This window comes from Balearica regulorum, chromosome 9 (assembly GCF_011004875.1).
Source record: "Balearica regulorum gibbericeps isolate bBalReg1 chromosome 9, bBalReg1.pri, whole genome shotgun sequence".
Taxonomy (NCBI): domain Eukaryota; kingdom Metazoa; phylum Chordata; class Aves; order Gruiformes; family Gruidae; genus Balearica; species Balearica regulorum.
In genome coordinates this window covers 7,550,028-7,566,407 of record NC_046192.1, presented here as the reverse complement: position 1 = coordinate 7,566,407, position 16,380 = coordinate 7,550,028, and the positions used below count along the sequence as shown (strand labels likewise).

Here is a 16,380-nt window from a genome sequence, read left to right as displayed (position 1 = left end):
CGCCGCCCTCCCGGTCCCAGCCGTTCCTCAGGAGAGGGCTTCGCTGTAAGGGAGTTGATGTGGTAACGTCCATGCTGCCAGCAAATCGCTTTTTCTTCTTTTGTGTAGACTGCTACAGGGGGGAAAGCCTCCTATATAGAGAGACGGCAGCTACCACTTCATTTGCTGGTTTGATGTTGGCTACAGCCCTTCGGTGCTGAAGTCATAACTGGTATTTTTGCAGCACTCTGTTTGCCTTTGGTGTCAGAAGCAGTCTCTGGTAAGATACCTCCACGTTGCAAAAGAGCTTACCCTCTGGGGCAAAACCAGCTCCGAAGAGTTACTCTCAATGCTTGTGGCTGAAACTGGCCTGGCTTGCTTAGTGTATCTCAAAGGATGCTACATTTTTAATGTTGTTTCTGTAACTAAAACAGCCTGTCAGGGACATAAATATCAAATTGCCGTTAGGTTATTTGGTGCTGCTGACAGAGTAACGCCAGACTCTGTATGTTCTCTTAAAAACAAGTGGAAGTTTTATAACTGGCCTCGGTAATGGAAATCTGGTTTTCTTGGTAGCTAATATGCCTCAGTGTCTTGCTGCTGACTCTGGATGTCCTTGGATGACCATCCTGTGCCTCAGTGTCCCTGCCAGGGCTGAAGGGAAGCCCGGTACTTCCCTGTGTCACCAGGATGATAAAACTTCACAGCTTGTGCTTGCTGAGGCCCTCATGTGGGTGTTGCTCTGGAAGCACACCCTGGCGCTGTTTGGCTTGGAGAGCCCTGTGCTCGTACCGGCACCATCCTTTGCAAATGTCACTTCAGCCAGCTTTGAAACGCCAGGTTCCTGTTCGACAGGCTTTGGGGCTTGGCAGTAATAAAACAGAGCCTCCCTTCTGCAAGGAGCTTTTCAGAGTTATGAGATTTTTGTTTCTTTGCATAGAAGCACAACCCTCCCCTAGTGAAGTACTAATCGAGTATTTTGCTTTTTGAAAGAACCAGAACTTGTGATTTTTGGTTTGACCAAATTACAGTTATCTGTGACCTAGGTTTGCGCAGCACAGGAATTTCTGAATGATGGGCCATCTCTCCTGCGACTCCACAAGCAGCAGCTCATTAACTTGTCAGGCTCCATTGTTGCTGTGTAAACTTCTGTAATGGATTTTCCGTGTACCAAGAAAAATCGAGCAAGCTATTTTTGTCTCATTTTCCTTTACAATCACTGTTTGCCCCTCTTCTGTGTATAGGTCACTGTCCTCTTGTGGGGAAGGAGAATAATTTTCACAGTGGAACTTGATGCCGTGTTGCAGAACTGCGTGTGATGGTTACTGTGAATTGGCTTTTCTTAATTTAGACAGCTGGAGACTTTTCCTTTGAGGAGCCTGTATGTTTGAGGCATAGTGACAGCAATTGAAGAAGAAAGCGGAGGATGGTTTTCTGAGATGTTAATTGTTAAAAATACTTGGCTAAAGTGATTAGCAACATCATGTTAGATACCCAGTTGTCTCATCCCCATAATTACTCTTGGCCAAGAAGAGGAGGGTAGAAAGAGGGATGCCCTTTCTAGATTGAAGCTGTAAGCCATGCTGCATCTTGGCTGTCTTCTCTTTAGCCTGCTTGGCTGCTCACTACTGCTGCACTGACATCCTTCACTTTTTGTGCTGGGGCAGCATCACTTCAGTGCAAATTTGAGGTTTTCAGAGCGCTTCCTGGCATGGTAAATCCTAGCTTGAATAATGGTAACGCAGAGCGGCCTTGATGCTCACTTCCATTTCCTCCCTCGGTTAGTGAGAATAAATGCACTCTTCTTAATAGAATATCAGCGTAAAGGAAATCTAGACATATTTTCATTTTAGCAGGTTTCCCAGGATAGAGGTTTGACATCAGTGTTGCTGGACTTCATAAATCCTGGCTTAAGGCCAAGGCAAGAGCAATGCCAGTGAGGAGCAGAGGCTGGTATCGGGGCGCTGCCTTCCTTCCTCATGCCATCCGAGAAGCAAACCTGGGCTCGTGACTCGAGCAGTGAAGGGCTCCATGCTGGCAAAACTCTGCTTAGATGGTCGCAGCTAATGTAGCGTAGGCTTGCTGAGCTGTGTAATACAGTACACAGCTTGGGGCTAATGGAGATGTAGGTCATGCATGTTGTCCTGGGGTCTTAAAGTATTTATTAAGCCATTTTCTGTGATGAAGGCAATGCTTAAGATATTGAACAGCTAACTAATTTTTCGAAGTCAACACTCAATGTAAGATTGCTATGTGTAGCTAAATATTTGGTAATAATTCCAGAAGTTAGTGTTGTTGGATTTAACTGTTAGAAAATGAACACGTACTGTGGGCTGAAACTTGCCAGACAGCTACCTCACCCACATGTATCTTCTGTGGGATTGTGTACATGCTAGTGAATCTGTGTCGCTCCATGCAGCACATGGATCCTTCGAGGATGCCTTAAAGCTGTCTTTTTAACATGCAGTTTAGGGATTGAGAACTCTGTTAGCTGATGTACAGTTGTGCTGTAGGATAAGACGTAATGCATCACGTGCTTTCTGGGAGAGGAGTTTGTCTTCAGGCCTCTTTACTCAACTTATGCTCGGGTTGGTTGTGGGGGTTGGTTGCGGCATTTTGATTTTTTTGCTTTGTAAAGGCGTGTGTATCGCTAACACTGTTGGTAGACCATATCCTACAAATATACTAGCAGTGCCACTCCTAAAGGCTGAATCTCATGTTTGCTAATAATGAACAATCACCTGTTCTCCTTTACTTGGAGAAAGTGATTTTGTTACACCATTCAACCTACTGTTGCTTGAAGACAGCTGTGTACTTGACCTGTGCTCTCTCCAGGGTAACAGTATTTGAAATGGTGGGTGCTACCTGAATCCTGCTTTAAGATGATGTCAGGAAATGCCTTTGCCTTACCTCAGCTGCATTACAGCCCACAGTCCTTTAGATTGTATAGCGATAAAATTGGGGTTTGGGTTTTATTTGTGTGTGGAAAGCTGACAGTATAATGAGTAGCATCCACAACCTAGCAAGGAAAAATCCTTGCTCTGAAGAGATTTAATTTTGAAGCAAAGCGTAAAGAAAACAGTGTGCTCCTGTAACCTTGGTGGCAGCATGGGAAAATGCATCAAAGAGGAGAGCAAGAAAAACGTGGCTTATGTTTCAGGAGCGGTGCTGCGTAACAGAGCAGTGCTTGGGGGGTGCCATGACTTTGAGCTAAGAACTGCAGTTGCAATTTGGTGATAATTGATTAAATTTTGGCTACCTCTGCTCTATTAAAGACTGGGCCTATCCATCAGGAGTGTTGGGTAGAACTCACTTGTTTCCTTCCTTTGGTTCATTTTGGACCGCAAATGGAGGACTGACAGGTACTAGCCTATTTAGATATGCGTATATATATTTAGATTTGGGGTGTGTGGTTGTCTTTTTTTAAAGGAATGTTGTCTTTGCCTCAGAAGTCAATGCAGTGCAGCTCCTAATGTGTGTAGTGATTGAAATGCAGAAATGTAACACAATTTGTGTTTTGTCCATAGCAAAAAACCCCAAACAAACAAAAACCAAACCCAAAACAACCATCCACCAAAAAACCATGAGGGAGTTTGTATCTGCTTCTCTTCGTTAGTAAGAAATGAAGTACCTAGGCTGAACATGGGTGCTCAGCTTTGACCTAAATCTGCTCATACTGAAGTCACTTAAACTTAGACCAATGCTGAGCTGTATTTTCTTTAATTTTTCACTTCTCTCTGCTTGTTCTGCGTATCTTTGGGTTGAACATCACTGATTAATCCTGCTCGTGACTGGTGTCAGATGAGAGGTTTTATTGTGTTGCACTGCAGAGCATGGGTGACTTGGCAACTTTATCTTTGAGGATTTGTCAGAGGCTGAAATGACAAGCACGCTCTGGTGCAGCACTAAGCGCAGCAACGTATGAAATCCATCTTTGAGGTGATTGTCAGCTAATTCTTTCAGAGCCATACAGCAGACTCTGGTTGAGTTTGCTTTCTTGATTTAAATACGTGCATTTCCAAAAGCTCATACTAATACTGCCTTTCTCGTTCTACCTTATGGCCAAAGCCGGGCGAGCTCTTGTCTTCTGTTAGACTGGGTTGTCCCTTCCTGTGGTAACAATTCCCGAAGAAGGTCTCGCAGTGGGCTTTTGAGAGAGAGGAAAGATTGCCTGTGTTTACGCCCTCTTGTCAGAAAAATGAGGATTTCCTTCCTGCAGAAACTGGTCCATGCCCTGGACCCTGACCAGGATCTGAACTGCAATAGTTCTGTCTCCCCCGACCTCCCCTTGGTGGGGTTGCTGCTGAGATTCCTGCAGGTGGGCTGGCCACCCTGGGACCTCTCTGTCTTGAGGCCGCAATAAAGGGCTGCAGTAGGGACTGCTGACTTGCACTTGGCTATTGTATTTCTTGAGTGGTTTTTCTGCTTGGTACCTGGACACAGCAAAGCTCTCTGTGTGGGGGGGAGAAGTGAGGCCAGTACCTAGAGACCGTTCAAGCTCCTTTGACACCTAGCAGTGGCAGCTACCTCCCCGACTTCCAGTTTTTCTCCTGATCAGACTGCAATATTCAGTAGTCTGAGCAATGCTGTTTCCATTTCTTTTTAAACTCAGTAGCCTTTGTTAAAAGTAGTGTTTCTTGACTATTTAAAAATTGGCCTGTTGAGAATTGCTCTTTTAAGGGGGCGTTAATCATGTGAGACTGCTTGCATGGCTTTAGGCGTGGAAAGAGGTGGGGTTTTTTGAAACTGCTAAAAGATTTAGGTACACAGTTGTCACTTAATTTTTACTGTTTCTCCTCCATCTGTTCTTCAATTCATGCAGAAATAAATTCCCTCCAGTGGACGGCTACATTTTTCATTCAATATCGGGGGTCATACTTTGTGCAACAAGGCTTTCTTTTAATATTACTTACATCAGTGGTACATTTCATACTGAGAATGTACTGTCCACAGAAATCCCTAAGTCGTGATCATAGGCATGGTCATGATCGATGAGTTCGTTTTTTCATTTTTCTTTGTAAGTATTCTGAGAAACAGTTTTACTAGGGAGGGCCAGAAATGGCTTGGAAGAAAGTTGGCTGGTGTTATCTTTGAACACTGACCTATTCCCCAAAATCTTGAACTTATTTCATAATTGAACTATTTTTGATAGAAGCCACACAATGCACAATTTTGTCAATGACTACTGTATTCTCAGGTGAGAAAATGCTGTGACAGTCAAACCTATGTATAGCCAAGGAAATGGTTGGACTAGATCTTGGGTAGAGGCAATTTTTAATTCAGAGCTTTAACTATTTTGTAAGTTACTAGCTAAATTATAAAAGATTTCTTGTTTTGAGAATTACTTTAAGGGTAGCTTGGACATACAGAACAATCTGGGGGCCAGTACTGATACTTTTGAAAATTTGTTTTCCAAGCTAAATATTTTAGGCTCCGTTTCCAGAATAAGCTCTTGTTGTGTTCCTCGCCAAAGGCTGTCATGTGCTTTTGGCAGCAGATCCTTGTAGTGTTTTGAAGTGAATAGTTGCTTTAAAATAAAGTTCAAATACTAATTTGTTCATACTAGTATTCCTTGCTCAGTGATGTCATTACATATAATTTTTTAGTATATCCTGTATTCAACTTCATTTATGTGAGTTGTTGGCTCAAGTTAAAAACCATCCCAAAATTCAGTGTAGCTAATCTGGGGATTTAAGAGTTAAAATTGAAATCTTGCCTTTATGGCATTGTTTGTATTGTATTATTGGCTTTTCTGGCTAAAAGAGACATTTAGTTGAGGTTAAAAAAAAAAACCCATTAAAATTAAATTTTAACTACTCCATTTGTTTGGTTATCTCCAGAGCTTATCCTTATTTAACCTGTAAAAAGATTGACTTGTAGATATCTCTTCAGATTTACGTGACACATTTGCATGGGGGGTTGAGTATCTGTTCCTCATGGTTCATCACTGGTCTACTTGGACGTAATTTAAATTGAGGACTTCAGCGTGTGATACTAGCATGCGCTGAGCTTTTTCAAGGCCCTGGAAATATTTTGGGGCTCCAGCTGGTTCACTTGAGCAGGGCCATTATTTTATCCTTTGCATAGGAAAGAAGCAGCAGCATGCCTTTGGGCATGTGTTAAACCTGAGATTGTTGATAAATTAAAATCTGAGCTTTGATGGTTTCATCCTGTGCTTTAGGGAAGTGCCTGTCTGTGGAGCACAGCAGCTAGGTGGTTATTTTGGGGAGCGACCCCACAAGGAGGTTTAGGTGCATTATGTCATCTTGATTTCACAAATTCTGATGCAGCATAAAGAAGCCAAAAGACCGTTTTCCCTGTTGTTGTTGAAAACTGTTGTCAAGCATGTCAGAGATGACAGAAGTTGTTTGAACTAAAGATAATGACACATCAAAGTGTATAAAAGATGGCAAACATTGCCATCCCGACCTCATTTTGGCTGTGTTGCTGCATATTAGTATTACACCTGCTTTGTGCCAGCTATTGAGCGTGTCCCTGCATGTCAGGATTGCCGGTCTCTGATGCTGTTAACGTCTGGGTAATACTTACTGTGATACTCTCACTTCTAATTCAGAGTGTACTGATCATTCGCTAATTATTTATATAGTCCTTGGTTTTGATGTTGCAAGATAAAAAGGCTCTGTTTTTCTATCATCTTTGGTATTCAAAGGCAAATAATGCATTGAGGCTGCTGATTATTTGAAATGATTAAAAGCTAAAATAAAGAAGTTCCTTTGTACTTTGGTCAGTGCTGACGTAACTGTTTCCAGTAGTCTAGAAAATCTTACATGTAGTTCATTGATGGCTTGTTTAGGCTAAGGTGCGGTGGTGTAAGTGCAACGATCATCTACCAAAGATGTGAGAACGTGCTCAGGAAGGATTTGTTACGACATGTATCATGTCTTATCCTTTGAGGTTTAAATATAACAGGATATATTAAACAAGCATGAGCTTGAGACCTGGAATATGTACTGGTTGTTCTTAAGTTTCTTAACGTTTATATTAATGGTATGCGAAGCAAAAAGTGTGTGGTGGAGAGAAGGAAGGGAAGAGAGGCTCACCTCTGCAGTAACTCTCCCAGTAGCTGTGTACTGAAGCGCAGAGGTAGCGGAAGGAGGGAAGGAAGAAGGCCAATATTCAACAGTACAAGTTCTTGGAGGTGCACCTGGACAAAAGGTGATTCATTTGTCAAAGGGACTAAGCTTAAGTATTCATCATTATTTTCACTCCCCATTTCGTTTTTAAATAGACTTCATAGGCAGGGTGCACAAATGAAACTCAGAGCTGCTGCAGGATACTTCTGTGATGCTCAAACTCCTGTGAGAAGTCAGCACTGATGTTGTAACATACCTTCCCTTGCCTCAGTAAGCTGCAGTGGGATGGGAGAAAGTGTGTGAGGCTGCTGCCTTGAATTCATGTCTAGGGATCCAGTGGTCCTTCAGTTTACCTTTTGGTTTTTGGGGGGGAGGGGGGTTGTTGGTTGGTTGTTTTTGTGGGCTGTTTTGTTTTAGCGAGCCACCTACAGCATTGATAATTGGTTTGCGTTTCCTACCCTTGAACCCTATAACAAGAATCAACAGATTATTTTTACTCCTGTGTGCCTCTTTCTAGCAATGTTGAATGATAGCGCAAGAGAAGAAAACAATCCATATGTGCCAGGCCATTTCCATTTTACTGCTGGAAGAAGACACCAAAGGGAAATTCAAGCTGAAGTGTATCAACACTCCAGGGACATGAGACTGACTGATGAGCTGGCTTTCACTGCTGTACTCTGTCCACATCCTCTAATAGAGTATGTTGGAGCAGGAAGTCTTCACGAATACAGAAGCCAACTCTTTACTCCCTTTATTTTTAGACTTTGTTTTCCCTATGGTAAAATAGTTTGGATCTTGGGGAAGCTATGCCTAAGGCTGGGCAGAAATGTGACTTAATAGTGAATGCTACCAGGTGTGCAATTATTTAGGACATGAGGGGGGGAGACTTATTTCTCTTTCCCTGTAGCTAGAGGTTGCTGAGATTGATTGTTGGTGTAGCGTAATTCCAGTGCGTGGAGGCCTGACATCCTGTTTGTTTCTGCAAATGGATGAAGATAGTGAATTAATGCAGCAATATTTTTCTTTTCATTTTGGGTGTTGGAAAGAGTGGGGAAAAACAGTCTAAATCTGACATTTAAATTTAGATGTTTGAATTAGCAATGCAGGAAACATAGTAGTGAGTGTAGCAAGCAGCTCAGTTCCTCCGGAGCAATGCTGGCAGCATAGACAACTTGTGGGCACTTAACTCATTCCGGCACCTAAGCTGTGCAGAGCGGGCATCTCTTCACACCTGTTGTGGAAAATGGGGATATGCTTCCTCTGGGTATCCTTACACCAACGCAAAACTGCCATTTTAATACAACTTTTATCACAGAGTTCCCACTGAAGCAGGCTTTGCAATGGATTTTCTGCTTGTGCTCCTTTTTTTTGTTGGAATATTTGCATATAGTGCTTTCTCCTTCCACAGCTGTTCTGTGTTTGGTTTCCCAAGTGGTAAGAAATGTGGTATGTTGTGAAATCAAAGCTGAGCCTGATAGTCTATTGTATAAATATAATTGTAAGGGAAAATTCAAGCAGTTACTGTATTACAGCAAAGACACGTGGGTGGATGGTCTTGGTAGAATTCAGTTCTTGCATTTAGGTCTCTTATGGTGCAAGAAGAAATGTTTATTACATGTAATAATGAGCTTTTGAAATAAAGGGGATTATCTTCCATTTTAATTACTCTGCCTTAGTAGCAGGGAAGAAAAATCATTGTTTTATAAGAGTCCCAACTCGGTTCTCAGTGTTTTCTAGAATGACACTTTAATTGAATTTTATATTTATGGGATTGATACTTAAAATTTGTCATTCTCATGGGTTCTTACCTGTTCCCCCACTGTGTATTAATCAGTTGTATTTTTAAAGAGCGTAAGCTTCTGTTCTCCTTGTCTTACCAAACAAAAATTCAGTAAACAATTTTTTGTTAGGAGGATTATTACTTCTGTTGGTCATTTTTAATGTGCAACTCTAATATTCAGCTACACTTCTCTTGTTAACACGAACCATTATATAGTTGCTTCATATCTAGGACGTGAATAGCTTGTAAATAAATAACAAAAGTAGGTTTAAATTTCAGGCCTATTCTTAGCAAAACTAATGGATGGTAATCAGCGTAATGGCTGATGATAGATTGTACCGTGCCAGCAGGGGAACTTGCGCCCAGAAAAAGTAACACGGGATCAGGAATGGCTAGAGACTGGTTGGTGAATGTGTTTTTCTCCAGATGCTTTCTTAATTCCTTCAATTAACTTGATTAAAGCAGCTTAGCTTAAAAAAAAAAAGAGAATTTGTGACTTGGAAGTTCTCCCATGTAGTATTTTCCCATTGCCTTAGGAATTAATTCCTTTAATACTGTCTGTGTAAAGCAGGCAGCCTTGGTTGCTCCTGTGTCTTGCACAGGCATGAGATGGTGTATGCTTAGTATGAGGGGCACACACAGGGGTGGTTTTTTTTTCTCTCCACAGTTGGATCTAGGCAGAAGTAATAAATCTCAGTGATTTCTGCACAGTACAATTGAATGGAGATGGACTACCTTATTTTTTATTAGTATTGAAAGTTCCCCTCTGCTTCGATAACTATGAATCCTTCCCCAGCAGAGAGGAGCATGTCCTTTTTCCCCTTTGCCTTCTGCTCTACCTCAGAGCTGTGTTTCATAGTGCAAGGTTAGCTCCACATGCCATCCTCTGATACCTGAGCTGGGTAGCTGGTATATCTGTGGTAGAGCCTGGCTGAGGCAGTCGCTGAGATTTTATAGAACACTGTGTGCCGTGTTCCAGGTACAGCATTTGAAGGTACGTTTTCTCATTGCTCTTGGGTGTCTGTGTTGGCTGCAGCTGTGGCACAGTTCACCAAATATTTTTCCTCCTATGCTCACTGGATAAGTGGCTGCTCTTGTATTCTTCTGACCACCATTTTAAGGCAGTGGTTCCCAAGCAGGGTCCACAGTTTTCTAAATAAATACAAGTATTTTTTCAGTATTAGGAGTAGCAGTGTCTCACATAAGTTGTCTTTAAATCCATGCAATAGCTTTGGAAATGGGGGTTTGTGTTTATAAGAGTTTGGTTTTGGGTGTTTTTTTTCTCAGAAGAATTTCCAAGAAGACCCTGATACTATTACTACCTCTTCTCCTCCCCTTGATTATACTGTGCTAATCAAAATCATGATATAAATGTTTTGGTAATTACTGATGAGTCTGTAGGTTGGAGTAGAACCAGGCATCCGCTGCCTCATGAGAGGTGATGGTTGAGTGTGCCTGTGTCATCTTTCTTTCAGGCAGTGCCAGGGGGCTGAACCAGCCCTAAGAACCTTTGCTGTGGAGTTGGAGGTAAATGTCTTAATAAAATACTAAAATATGAGAAGAATGTCCGTGTATTTTTTGGTGGTCTTATACATGCATTGGTTTCTCACCCTTTCTCAATGTTGACTGATGGGAACACTAAATGAGTTGTGTTGGTTCTGGAGGTGTATGAGATGAATTCCTTCCTCTTCTTTTTCCTCTAATTTTGGAGAAGATTACAAAATGGATATTTTCAGGCCTTAATTTTATCTCAGTGATGAGCTCATCTGCATTATAGAATCTAAATTTAGTTAGGTGAATCCCACCTGTGGGATCTGGTTAATATTTGCAGCTGATGTTTACAAATTGTAAAAAAAAGTGGTCTTTCAGGAATTTGAATGGGCCAGTGCCTGTGGAGAAAATAGGATCAGCATCCCCTAGCGATTAGTTGTGATGATGAAGCCTGTGGAGTGAGGTCCGAAAGACTTGCATGGAAAAGAGCTCTGAAGGTTGAGGGAGAGTCAAAGCCTTAATTCTTAAGAAGAGAAAACCCAACAGGGACACACAAATAAAGTCTGTCCCTCTATTATGCAATGAGGTGAGTTTGGTGTATTATCTTGAATCTCAGTGACTAGTGAAAGCCAGTTAGCTTTTATAAACCAGTCTTGCCTAATTGTAATTATTTTGGGGATGTTTCAGTGTTTTGTGAATAGTTGAGTCCTAATACGAGAGCAGATGTAAGTCTGTCAGGACGGCTGCATGATTAAGCAAGCCACATGAGGCTTCCCACTATTAAAGAAGCTGACAATGGGATGTGTGGGGCAAGGAGTGGAAAGGAGAGGGAGACTGGAAAGACTGGGTTTGTAACAGAAGGCCCTTTGCCATAAATCTGCGATGAAGATGATATGCAGGGGAATTGAAAATACCTGGTTTTCATCCCTTCCCTCACTGGAGGGGGCAAGGAATTGCTGTTCATGAGAGAGATTCTTCAGGTAGGTAGAAGGATTTGTGAACTTCTGGATTTTAACACTCCATTTAATGCATGAATTACTTCACACTTGGCTCTGTTTTTTATCTGTCTTTACTGTAAACTGTTACAGACTTAATGATAAATATAAAAATGAACAACTGCTCTTGATGCCATGATTCTAGCAGCAATTTCTGTGTCTGTACAACACTTCTGGGAAAAGTATAGGTCTGTTTGTCTTTTGAAAGACTGGTTGAAACTTAAAACCCCTCAATACTCTTTTTTTTTTTTCTTAACCTGGTGGCCTAAAGGGCTTGTTTTCCTCTACTGAAGCAATTTGTAGTGTTTGTGCAGCATTCAAGAGTGGTGTGGTTTGTGTGTGACTTCCAAGTCTTTTGCAATAGTAAGCCATAGCTCGCCTGATAAATGCAAAATCACATTTATACGCATGTGAATATCTTGGTTAGATGTCATGTTATTCTGGAAGGATGTTTGTATTAACTCAGTTCTATCCCGCCTGTGCTGTTCTTGAGGATGTGGTAAACAAAACCCAAGTCTAGCTCTGTTAAAGTTGAAAAAAAGAATCATTTTCTCAGTATTTGTTCAGCAATGTGGGCCATATTGAGTGTGTTATAGTTTTATAACTCAATGGGAAAAATATTTTTTTTTTCCCTAGAGGTAGTCCTGTACTTTTAAAGACATTTCTAAATGTTACTTTTATTCTTTACTATACTGGAAATCAAGGTGGTCTGTGTATCCCAGTGCAGTCTAGGGTTTCACTTGTTTTTCCAGAATTAAAAACTCTGAACAAGTTTGGGTTTTTTATGTTGTACCTGTTGATGGAGCTCAGCTTGTATTTACTGATGTGCCTTCTCTTTGAGTATAGTCCTGCTGATCCAAATTTAGACTGAGCATATTTTTCTTCAGGACAAAGCAGGGGCCTGCCTGAGTTATTGGAGAATCAGTGTCTAGCAAATTTAGAGAGTGTCTTGAAGATTCTTTGCAATAATATAAAATATGTTCTTTTTGTGTGAAGATTAACTTTAACTGGAATGTGCTCATTTTTATGTAGCTTTCGCAAGACTTCCAGAATGTGATGCTGGTTATTTTATTTCAGTGATGGTACACCTAGAGATTGAGTACTAATATATTTTTATTCCCAGCAAAACTTGCATTCTTGTACAATTTTCTTCCAAATAATTTTCAACTTTTTCCCCCTCTTTTCTCACAATGCATTAAAGAATGAAATGTGATTAGTAATTAATTGTTACAAATAAAATGCTGCTTGAAAGAAAATTCTCTGTGGAAGACTGCTTAGCAGTGGGAGCTTCAGTGTGAAATTATTTGGAGAAATACAGACCTTGTGGTTGAGCTTACAGATCATAGTCTGTGTTGAGACTCCTGTAGGTAGGCACAAAGCTGATTTATTTTTATCCATACCTCTATTAGGAAGTCTAGGGTGGGCTTTTAAAGTACTTTCCTGTGGTCAAAAATACCTGGAATTGTTGGCATTTGTAACATGAAATTCTTCTAGGATGTACACGGTTAGGTCAGTAGTAAAGAGATGTAAATGCTACTCAGTAGCAACTTCTTTCAGTGTGTCTTTTCCTAGTTGGAGGCCTTCTCTGATTTTTAGCACTGGAAACAGTCTGGGATACTTCTTCTGTGTAGAACAGTTTGTAAAGGCAGCCTTTCCACTTAATCTGACTATAGGACAATGAAAGATCAAGAAAGAAAATAACATTCCACGCGGCCTTCACCACTGAGAGACCCATGTTGGGTTCTCACCAAGGTGTCTCTTGTGTCTTCAGAGGAGTCACAGACTCTTGATGTGGGGATGTAACCTGCTGTAAATCCTTAACTCCTTCTTAAATCCCCATGGCCTTTCCCAGCCTCTCCTGCATGACCAAGTGCCCTCTTTCCTAAATTAATAGCAAACACAAAGGAAAATACCACTCTGTAAAATGGGAAAGATTTTACGTGCATAAGGAAAAACAATTTTGTTGCTTGAACCTCAGGCGGTTTGTTTCTGTCATATTATTTTCTCCGTCATCCTCATTTGTCTGTGCAATTGTTCTCTACTGACAGATGGGCTTTAGCAGAGGCGTGTGTTTAAGACAGATGAAATTCATTGCTTAAATGTGTTGACTTTTTTTTGAGAAAACACTTAACAGGAAGTTGGTTTGTCTTTTTGTTAGTGCTCAAAAGCTATATGTAACTTCATTTGTCACCTTATTTGGGAAATACACAATTATCCTCATAGTCTGAATTTGTGATGATGCTTCCTTAAGTTGTATAAAGTTAATTTCTGTTCTTTAAAAGAAGTCACTTTAGAAACTGCAGGACTAATGAAGCATTGCTTCCTGGATTTGTCTTGTGGCTGACTTAACTCGAAATCTTTAGGACACTTTGCATGCAGTTACAGCTTAGAAGTGAGCTCATTCTCTTCTGGGTTCCTTCGCAAGATGTGAACTGTTGCAGCCCAGCCTGGTCTTCCATGGAGTCACTTCCAAGATGTCTGTCCTCTTCCCAAGCTGCCCCTCTTGTAGGAACAGAGTTATGTTTGAGCCTGCTGCTGTGGTGTCAGGTTTGGCTGATGGTGGCTATTGACTGAAATAGTTAAGGGGGAAGGGTTAGGAGGGATGCAGATGGTGTGATTGTGTAAGCCTATTTTCCTATTAAACAAAAGAATACACTTTTGTTCAGGATCAAACTTGTTCTTGTGTATTCATCTTCTACATGTTTGTGCAAATACAATGGCTGGGTTCCCTCCAGCCCTGCCCTCTCCCAGCGCAATCCTGAGCAGAGGGAACGGTCCTGAGCCCTGGGTGCGTCTGTGGCTCCAGTACGACAGATCACGCATGGTTTGTCTGAGACAGCCTTTTTGGGCATCATCTTCTGAATCTGTTCAGTTGCTGCAGAGGGGACAATATCTTCAACTCTTGCCTGTTGTGTTTGGCCAGAGGCACAATACGTTGTTGTCACTGGAGCTTGGCAGCACTGTTGGAAGTATTAAAGTCATCTAGGTCAGATCAGGAACTGCCCGTAATGGGCTGCTTCAGCTGGAGCATCTGATGGGTTTGCTTCTGGCCCACAAATGGTGAGAGCATCTGACAGGGATTATTTGTATGCTGCCACTTCAGTTCAACTGAGAATTAAAAAAAGGCTTAAAAGCAAAAGAAGACAAAAGTATCTCAGCCATTCCAAGACCATTGCGAATTTTAAGCTGTCAGTGACTGTCCTTTTGTAGACAAAATGTAGAGAGGCTAAGCGCTCAACTCATCCACTGACTGCAAAACATATAGACAGGTGCTGTGAGAGTGGAGCCATCTCTTGTAGAGTCTGGTAAGTCTGCAGCAGCCTTGTGATTAAAAAAGAAGAGCCGCTATTAGCGGGTGTTCCTCCTTGCCCCCATCCTCATCATAATACTGCCCCTAGAAAAGCAGTTGTCAGCCTAGGTTCCATCATGATTTGCAAAGACTCACCAGGCTTAGAATACATTGATATGCGTAATACTATGACTGAACTTTGAGCTAAGGGGTCAAATTTTCACCAGAGCATGTCATGACAGTTTCTGCGGTTGAAATAAAGTTCTGGTGAACAATTGTGTTAAGATAGAGGAGCTCTGGTCTGTATGATTGTCACTTTCTACCATCTTTGGACCTCTACTCAGGGATCATGTCTGGCACATCCCCTGGGATTTGCTGCTGGCTAGAATACAGAATGATGCTTTCCAGAAGGCTTTTTCTCATCTATGACTTTATAACTTTTCTTTCATTTTGAAGGCCAACTGGCTCCACTGTACATTACAGCAAAAGAAAGGTAGTGGGAAGATATTCAGTCATCGTTTAATGAACTGGTTTTGAAATTGAAGCTGTAGGGGTATTGATCCTCTACAAAGCTGTAGAGGTAAGAGTAAAATAAATTGTGTAAAAAGTGTTAGGGTGGTGAAAAGTAGTAGTGACTGGAGAGAAACTGCAATATTAAAACTTAGTTATTCTCTGGGCGTTAAATCTCATGTGGTGTGACACCTATTGGTATTACTTACTTGAAGCACACCTGAGTAGAAATGTAAAATGGCAAATGATCCAGTAAAACGCAAAGTAGACCTGACAACATAGTTCTCAATTTAGCATTAAACCTTTTTCGTGTCTTCATTTGCTCTTTTAATGTAACCCTGACACTTGAATATTCAAAACGGCTATGCCAGGCATTCAGGAAAGACAGGAAGATATTTACTGTAACAGAGGGGTGGCTGAAGGAGGAAAGATGCATCATTTCATGCCAGAAGGGTGAGGAAGATGTAAGCAGAAGCTCATGACTGTACTGAACTTAGACCTGGCGTTCAGCTGTGCCCTTCAGGCACAGATCCACAATTTGCTCCACAGTTTGGGCTGCTGCTTAAATGGATGATTCTGCCTTTCAACTGTTAATTTTTTTCTCTCCAGTTCCTTACGCCAGAGCAAGTGTTTACGTGACTGTCTGATGTGCCAGATCAGAGGGCTTATCCACCTGGAAATAACCTGGCAAAATAACGTGCTAGATTTTACTTGCTTTAGTTTTCCACAGCAGACCCATCTCGAGGCCATTTGAATGCAGGTGGCTGCAAGACAAAAGGGAAGAATGAATAGGAAGGGGTGGTGGAAGGGATGTAGCAGCTTGAACATATGTAAGCTTATGGTAATTGTGGAATCACATGGGTATTCCTGTTAAAAACCCTGAAAAGAAAGTAAATGTTTCCTTTCAGTAACTTTAGAACTGGAACGTTGCTGTTTTAAAAAGTACTTGCATAGTAGAAAAAGCCATTTTTATTGTATTATGTTACTGTATTGGTTTTTCAAATTACATTGCTGTATTCTGAGAAGTCATTATGCAAAAAACCTGTTTATGAAATAGAAGTGGGTTTTTGTCATCTTTCATGTTTCTTCAGAATATATGTTTGTATTTAAAATCAGCTTTCAGTACCAGAGAGGCAAATTCCAGAAACACATGCAGAGAGATGGAAGGCATAAAACCAACTCAAAACCTCAAATCAGCTCAGTTCCAAAGTAGAGTAGATGGAAGTATTTAAAAATATACAT

At 41.2% G+C, this 16,380-nt stretch overlaps 1 protein-coding gene across 8 annotated transcripts in view; it reads left to right on the top strand.

The window, feature by feature from the left end:
- Positions 1–16,380, top strand: part of SPSB4 (splA/ryanodine receptor domain and SOCS box containing 4) — a 171,250-nt gene that overhangs the window by 86,647 nt on the left and 68,223 nt on the right. The window lies entirely within an intron of this gene.